This window comes from Hyperolius riggenbachi, chromosome 4, assembly GCF_040937935.1.
Source record: "Hyperolius riggenbachi isolate aHypRig1 chromosome 4, aHypRig1.pri, whole genome shotgun sequence".
Classification (NCBI taxonomy): domain Eukaryota; kingdom Metazoa; phylum Chordata; class Amphibia; order Anura; family Hyperoliidae; genus Hyperolius; species Hyperolius riggenbachi.
The window spans coordinates 264,352,276-264,360,794 of NC_090649.1; positions in this window are offsets into that span (position 1 = coordinate 264,352,276).

Genomic DNA, 8,519 nt, shown 5'->3' on the forward strand with positions numbered 1-8,519 from the left:
GGTTGAGTTCCAGCGAGTTGGAACATCGAGCATGAGCTGGTGCTGTGGCAGGTGCAGCTCCTTCTGCACCTCTTCCAGGCTCGCCACGGCTGCAGGCGAGTGCCGGAAGTGACGCACAACCTTCCTTGCCGCCTCAAGGAGTCGGTCCATCCCCTGGTAGGTCCGCAGGAACTTTTGGACTACCAGGTTCAGGACGTGCGCCAGGCAGGGGATGTGGGTCAGGTCTTCCCTGCTGATGGCAGCGACCAGGTTTGCCCCATTGTCGGACACCACCTTTCCGACTCTGAGGCCTCTGGGGGTCAGCTAATTCCTCTCCTGCTCTCTGAGTTTGGCCAGGACGTGGTTCGCCGTCAGTTTGGTCTTCCTCAGGCTGACCAATTCCAGCAGCGCTTGGCAGTGGCGGGGCTTCACGCTGCTGCTGAGGCGGGGGGTTTGGGCTGGTGTGGCGGAGGATGGAAGCGGATCAGAGGAACCTGCTGCTGTTCCGCTGACCCTGCATGGTGGCACCACCCACTGCGTTGTTGGTGCTGCTGCTGCTCTGGCAGTGCCGGCCGATGCTGCTCCCCCCTCCTCACCCCCTTCCACCAAGCTGACCCAATGCGTGGTGAAGGACAGATAGCGGCCTGTCCCAAACCGGCTGCTCCACGAGTCCATGGTGACGTGGACCCGTTGACCCACCACGTGCTCCAGCCCTCTCCCGACATTGGCCATCACAGAGCGGTGAAGTGCAGGGATGGCCGTGCGTGCAAAATAATGTTGGCTGGGGATTGGCCAATCGGGGGCTGCACACATCAGGAGTGCACGCATGTCGCTCCCCTCCTGCACAAGGGAATAAGGCAGGAGTTGGGAGCACATGGCCCGTGCCAGCAAGCCGTTCAGCTGATGCACGCGACGGCTGCTGGGAGGCAGAACCCTGACCACCCCCTGGAAGGTGTCGCTGAGCAGGGTCTTGGCAAGGTCTTTTGCTGGCACGGGAAGCAGTGGAGGGAGCAGAGGAGGCCACTGAGGACTGGCTGCCAGAACAGGCCTAAGTGTCGGCGGCAGGAGCTGCAGAGGGAGGAGGAGCAGTGCGTTGCTGACGCACTCCTGCTGCCGACGGCTTCGCAGTGGTGGCGAGTCTGCCACTGCCACTGCCAGCTTCCTTCAACTTCACGAACCCCTCATGCTCGTGAAAGTGTTTCCCTGCAAGGTGGTTGACCAGAGAGGTGGTGCCAAACGCAGAGGGCTCCTTCCCTCTGCTGAGCTGCTTGCGGCACTGGTTGCAGGTGGCATACTTGCACTCCAAATATGGAAGGGTGAAAAAATTCCATATTGGGGAGGTGAAGTTGCCCCTTCGGCTGGAAGGTGCTGCTGCTGCTGGTCTCCCTGTGGTGGTTGGGGGAGGGGGGGGGGTTCTTGGTGTAGGCTGGTGGTGACACTGGCAGAACTCGTCTCCTGATCAGCACGCTGTGTGGCCTGCATACCACGCCCACTTGTGATCCTGCCCATGCCTGCGATGCTGATCCTTCTAGCAAGGCCCGCAGACGCATCCTCCTCCTCCTCCTCCTCAGAGCTGATGACATCCCCACTCCTAGGACCTGGTGGCAGCCAGTCTTTGTCCTTCACAATGTCATCATCATGCTCCCCCTCCACAAACATGTCCTGCTGGGATCCCCCAAACTCCCCTTCTGCATGCATGGACGGATGGACAGTCACCACTGTCTGACTGTCCAAAGCATCATCCCCCAAAATGCCCATCAGCTTTTCTTCCTCCTCAAAATCTGCCGCAACAGCACTCAATACCCTCGCTGTGTTTGGGGTAAAGAAAGTGCTGAGTGACAGGGTGCTGGTGTCGCCCGCTGGGGCTGGAGAACTGCACTCCTCCTCCTGCTCTCCAGGCAGTGCTGGGCGGCTGCTGCTGCTCTTGTGAACAGGAGTGGTGGCGGGGGTGGAGGACTCTGTTCCAGAGCTAATGGTGGCCTGCTCATCCACCATCAGTTCCACCACAGCGTCTGCGTCCTTCTCTTCAATAGGATGGCTACGACCTGGCGGTGGGAGGAACATCTGGGCCACACGCTGCTGCTGCTGCTGCTGTGTCTCTGCAGTGTGACTCCCAGCTGTTGCGCGGCCAAGGCGTCCACGGCCAGTGGCTAATGGCGGAATAGCCACTGGTGCAGACGCAGAACTGTGCATGGTGGTGGTGGCGCGGCTGCCACGCCCACGACCTCCTCTCTTGGCGATGCCCTTGCTGCCCTTGCTGCCCCTGCCCAGACCGCGGCTGCCAGTGCCAGACATTGTATATTTTTAATATTACACAAATGAAAAAAAAAACTTATGTATGTAAAGGCGGGTGGGACAAGTGGGGTACTTTAATGGGGTGGGACTGGTGGTGGTGGGTGTGTAAGGTGACAGACAGGTGTACTCTACAGCAGAGATCAGTGTAGCGCTAACAAGAGAGTGCGCACTGCGCACACAAAGACCCTAGCTGACGCTGACTGACGGTGTCCCTATACACAGACTACAGTACAAGTCAGCAAATACACAATAGAAGTAATAAACAATAGGACGGGTGTAGAACTAACGAGAGGGTGCGGACAGCGCAGACGTGCACTGACTGCGCACACAAAGACCCTAGGTAACACGGTGACGGACGGTACCTATACACAGACTAGAGTACACTACAGTACTAACTAAACAATAGAAGAATCTAGCTAAACAATGCAACAGGTGTGACTAGATTACAGAGAGCAGATACAGCAGGACAGGTATAGCAGTAAAGCTGGGCCTTGCTAACTATAAAATAGTACAATATCTATCTAACACAGAAGTAGTACAGTAAGGACAGGTGAGAGCACAGGTGAGGTGAGGTAACTAGAGACTAGAGCAAGAGCACAGAGCAGGGCAGGCACAGGGCCTAGCTGCTGGCTGCAGGCCTGCAGCAGCAGCACCAGTGACAGACTCTCCCTCCCTAGTCCCTAATCACACAACCTAAACTGCCTAAAATACAATCTATCTACAATACAAAGCAATACTGTTGAAGATCAAGTGTTGGAGTGTAAAAACGTTAGGTTTAGAACAATAGCAATGCACTTGCACACAGACAAAAAGCACTGGAGCAGTCTCTCAGTACAATCAGTCAGTAAGTCGCAAGCAGGACGAGTGAGGCAAGATGGTGTCCGCTATTTATAGAGGGGGGGCTTCGTCAGGCTCCCCCTCTGTGATTGGCTACAGTCAGAGGGCTTGGAGCCCTCTGATTCGCTTGTGAGGACTCGAGGTGACGTCTGTCGTGACGCTATCCGAGCTCGTGACGCTATCCGAGCTCGGATAGCTAGGATATCTCCGGATAGCTGCTTGCTATCCGAGTGCACTCGGATAGCACAGCCCGGATAGTTAATACTATTCGAGCTCGGTATTCGAGCTCGAATAGTGAAAAAAGAGCTAGGATATCCGAGTAACTCGGATATCCTAGCTCAGATGAGCACCACTATGTTAGGCTGGTCAGCTGACTCTCCGGTCAGCTGACTCTCTGAGGAAGTCTCTGATTGGCTGGAGGTTTGGGAGCGTGATTGCACTACTACTCGGTATTTAAGTCCCACACTGTCAATTGTCCAGTGTCCGTTATAGCTTTCAGTTCCCTGAGCGCTGGACCTTGCCGTACTACTGAGTTTAGTTAAAGTTCTGCAGAGCTATGTACATATGCAGACACTGCCGATAAATACATACTTTAGTTAGTCTAGTATTGTAATTTGTATTATTCTGATGTTTCTGTGTATGACCCGGCGTGCCCTCCACTTTGATTAAAGTCTTATCCCTTTGTACTACAGTCATCTGATACCCGTTATAGACCTTGGATAGCCTAATGATCCTGTCTCATCCTTAATTGTACCTCAGCCTTCTGAACTTATGAGTATGACTTCAGCCTGTTTATCGACATAGCACCGGTCTCAGCCCATTGTACTTTAGCCATCTGAATACCTGTGTATGATCCAAGCCTGTTATTTGACCTAGCTCTGCCTTAGTCCTTTGTACCGCATATTTCTGACTTCCCGTGTATGACTTCAGTTGACCATCTGACCTCGATTATTATATATTTTGTGTACACCTCAAACCCAGCGTTACAGATATAGTATATTTGTTACAAAACTGGAGGTCTGGTTGCAAGGCCACCACAGTAAGTCCTTCAAAAGTAGCAAAGTTGTGGTATGGAGTTTTAGTGATAGGAGAGAAAGTGAGACAATTCTTTTAGTTTAAATTCTTTTTGTTTAGACAAAAAAAAAAAGACACAGTTTTGTTTTGAATACATTATTATCCCCCATAACATGGGGGGGGGCACAACAGCCAGTTAAAAAAAACTAAAAAGTTGTATCTTTAAATGAATAGGGAGAGTGGGTGGAAATGCAAGACAAGCCAACACTCAGAAGCCAATGTCAGTCAGTGGTACCCAGGGAAATTAAAACCCAGTGCAAACACTAAGACTGTGCAGTGGGAGGAAGTATTGTGAAGAGCACAATATGAAGTGGGTATGTCCAACTTGAAGTGAGGAATTGAGGAATGGTCCGACCAATAAGTCACAGAAAAAGGAAAGTCCCAGAGCTCAACCGTATGATAATTTCAATACCAGGGAGTCGACCAGTCAGCACCTGGATCCATTGAGGTGCAAATCCGTAAGACAAACATAGAAAGGAAGACTGGGTCTCCACCTGGATTAGTGCAGTTATAGCAAAGTGATTTTTATTCCATAGCAGCAAAAAAGCACACAACGTTTCACCAATAAGTCAGTCAGGCATTGATTTATAAAAAGACAGTTAGTTAAATATGTCCCCGAAAAGTAGGCAACAGCATATCCTTCTAATATTAACATTGGTAGCATAATCTCAAATAACAAAATAAGACTGATTTTTTTAAAAGCATTGATAAACAATGATGGAATATTCCTAATAAATATACAGTATATACACATTAAGGGGTACTTCAGATGAGATTACCCTTATCAGGAGGGGAAGGGGTGTACTTGAGGAAAGCAGTTATTAATATAGAAGTACATGCATTGGTCCTCCCTTACAGACCCTCCAAGACACTTTCTAAATAATATTACATAAAATGTATTTAATTAATGTTCTTCTGTTGTGCAGGGAAGAGTAAAATGTGTTTGTATTGTTTTCCAAGCGTGGGTTTGATTTGTCTACAATCAGTCCTGATCATCAGTCTATCAACAAGTAAAATACAGTAAAACAAAATAATCATGCTAAAGAAAAAAACAATGACAAAAAAATAACACAAGTCAGAACTTTTCCATCAGTAAGTGGTAAATTGTCTTTCTTGCTTGCATCAGGTGTAGACAGAATTGATTTCTTTACTTCCAAATCTTTAGAATGAGAGCAACATTTAAAGCTCAGTTTTAAGCCAGACAGAAGTACTAAAGATTCTTTAATTTCTAAAACTGAACAAGGAGATTTATTCAAACATCTCTAGGGCTTTAATACTGGATATCCATAATGCTCTGAATTGTATTCCCTTCACAGTGATATTTTGTAATTCTGTTCTATTACCCTTGCTAAACATTAATGAGATAAAAAGATCACATTATGGCGATTGATGTTCTACAAATTAAATGCACGTTTCAATGTACAAAGCTGTCTGCTAATTTAAAAACCTAGCAAGTAACATGGAATCATGATCATGGTCATCGCTCAGCTGGGATCAGATAGCATTTTTATCTATTCATTGGATTTAACAAGACATGAGATGGAAGCAGAATACAAAGTGAGGATAGATTATCCTACTTCCCCTTCTGACCACTTCTTGGCAATCTCTGCAAGAAAACGAAAGCTTCATGTTGTCATAGAAATAAACCTGAAGGTCAAAGGGGCATGTGGAAGGACGGACAATGACAAAGGAGCATCTGAGAGGCCATCTGGATGAATGACCTGACATAATTAGTCATTAATCCCACTCTGGGGAACAATAGAGTTTTCCAAGAATGTGCTTGGACTTTGATCGTGGTTAGGGAGATCTCATGGGGAAAAAGGAAAGAAAGCTCCACTTAGTAACTAAGCAGATTAACACAGCATGCTGTAAACTAAGGACGAGTAAGCACTGAAGACCAATGGGATATATGTACTTTACATATCATACCGCTCCTACCCTCAAGTGAGCCTGGTCTTCCAGAAAGCCATGTGGTTGTCAGATTATGTGCTGGTTAACATTTCTTTTACAGTACCACAATGAAATGAATGCTGAAGCCCAAAAAAAAACATTTGCTTAAAATCCTAGGACAACAGATGGGGAGATGGCAGAGTAGCCAACGGCACCAGTGAGCTTGGTTTACAGGTGTCAATATTTACAGAGCCGAGTTTGTCACAATTCCTGTGGGAGAATGAAGGATCTTCGATAATCTGTGAAACATTAGCAATCAGCTCAGCCATGAATCTCAGAGTTAAGATGATAAAACATGGGATGAGCTATCGCTCCATCTGCCGCTCATAGTTGAATAGTGTTACAAAGGCATGATAGTGCCAGGATGCAAAACACCTTGGAAATTCATATAATGTGCTCATTTAAAGGAAGGTACATACATTTGTAAAAAATGTATGCTCTAAGATATAAACAGCTTTACATACTGTTTAAACATGTTTGAGTAGGGAGGGGTAAAAACATTATGATTATTTTACAGTGTATTTTTGGCTTTAAAAACACATTCAGTTTCAGAAATATATTTTCAGTGCACATACCTATTTTCATATACTTACATTTTTCTTTTTGAATTCTGAATTAAATTACATTATTCATTAAAATGTCTGCATAGATTTGGGAATACAGCTGAAGAAAGTGCAAAAGGCAACAATGCGATGCTGGAGTTGGCATGATAAACACAATTATATTGCCGCTGTTGCTATCTTTTTCCTGTCCCCAATTTGACCATGTATACAAAACTTCCTTCATTAGCCCTTGCATCTCACAAAACACAAAAGCTCATTTTAAAGTAGACCTAGTACTGTAAAGACAGATCAGAAGGAGGCAGGACAGGAGAGCAGTCCCATGGGAGGGGGTGGGGCCAAACAGCACATCCATGGCAGACATTCATGGCAGCAAACAAGGAGTCAGCCTAGCATAAAACCACATTATACACGGGTACCGGTAACTATAATTGTGCATTGTAATAGGTCCACTCACCACCATTAATTTATAGGACTGTTTAGCACTGTGTAATTTTTTTACTTATACCTCAGACTATCCTACCTACCTGATTTGTGTTGGGTACATCTACCAGTATAGCCAGTTGGGGTTGATCTATTTATGAAATGCATCAAGCTGAGTGATCGGCCCTCTTTATTGATTGATATACATTATATAATATATGCTTCCCCACTTTTGCTGAACTGAGATAAGTGAACTATCATACTCAAACTGGGAATGTAATGAGTCATATACTGAATATGTAATGTAAGATTTATAAGGGCAGATCCATGCTTATTTTATAGCTGATTTTTTATTGTTGTAATAAAATGTTTATGTTTTTAGGATAAACAAGTGACCGATGACTGTAATTTTTACCATTTACACTACAAATCCCCTTAAAAATCTCGGAGACCCTTACAGTTAACAAAATTACCTATTTGTGGCAACAGAGTGCGTACAGCGTGCTGGGACCCAGAACTAGGTACAATAAAATATCACACAAAGGGAAATTCATTAACAAGTCCATGACAAAAAAAATATTTTAAAAATATTAAACAGGCAATATCACACAAAGGGAAATTCATTAACAAGTCCATGACAAAAAAAATATTTTAAAAATATTAAACAGGCAGTTATTACTTATGTCAAACTATAATTTGTGTCTTCAATGGCTGTTCCTTCGGTGGAATGATAACAGATGACAGTGCATGATGTGCATGATTAAGGGACCTTTATAAAGGCAGCCATACACTGGTCGATGTGCCATCAGATCGACCAGCTGACAGATCCCTATCTGATCGAATCTGATCAGAGAGGGATCGTATGGCTGCCTTTCCTGCAAACAGATTGTGAATCGATTTCAGCCTGAAACCGATCACAATCTGTTGTGGTGGTGCTGCCGCCGCTCCCCCCGCCGGTATACATTACCTGAGGCTGGCTCCCGGGCGTGATGTCCCCGTCATGTGGCACCTCCGGCTCCGGCATCCGCATAGAACTTAAGCTATCACACCAGTGACAGCGGAAGTTCAAATAGAGCGCCCTCTAGTTGTACTTCCGCTGTCACTGGCATGACAGCGGAAGTTATACGAGGATGCCGGAGGTGCCATGACGGGAGCAGTGACGGACGGGATGCCCGGGAGCCAGCCTCAGGTAATGTATACCTGATCGGATCGGCCGCCGCTAGCGACGCGCTCCCTACCCGCGGGCGATCGAGGGTAATTTCCCGCACGGCGCGATCGACGGACCGATCCGATTTCGGGAGGAAATCGGATCGGCGGGTGCGTGTTGCGCGAACGATTGGCAGCAGATTCGATCCCAGTGATCGAATCTGCTGTCGAAACTGCCGCAAATCGGGCCAGTGT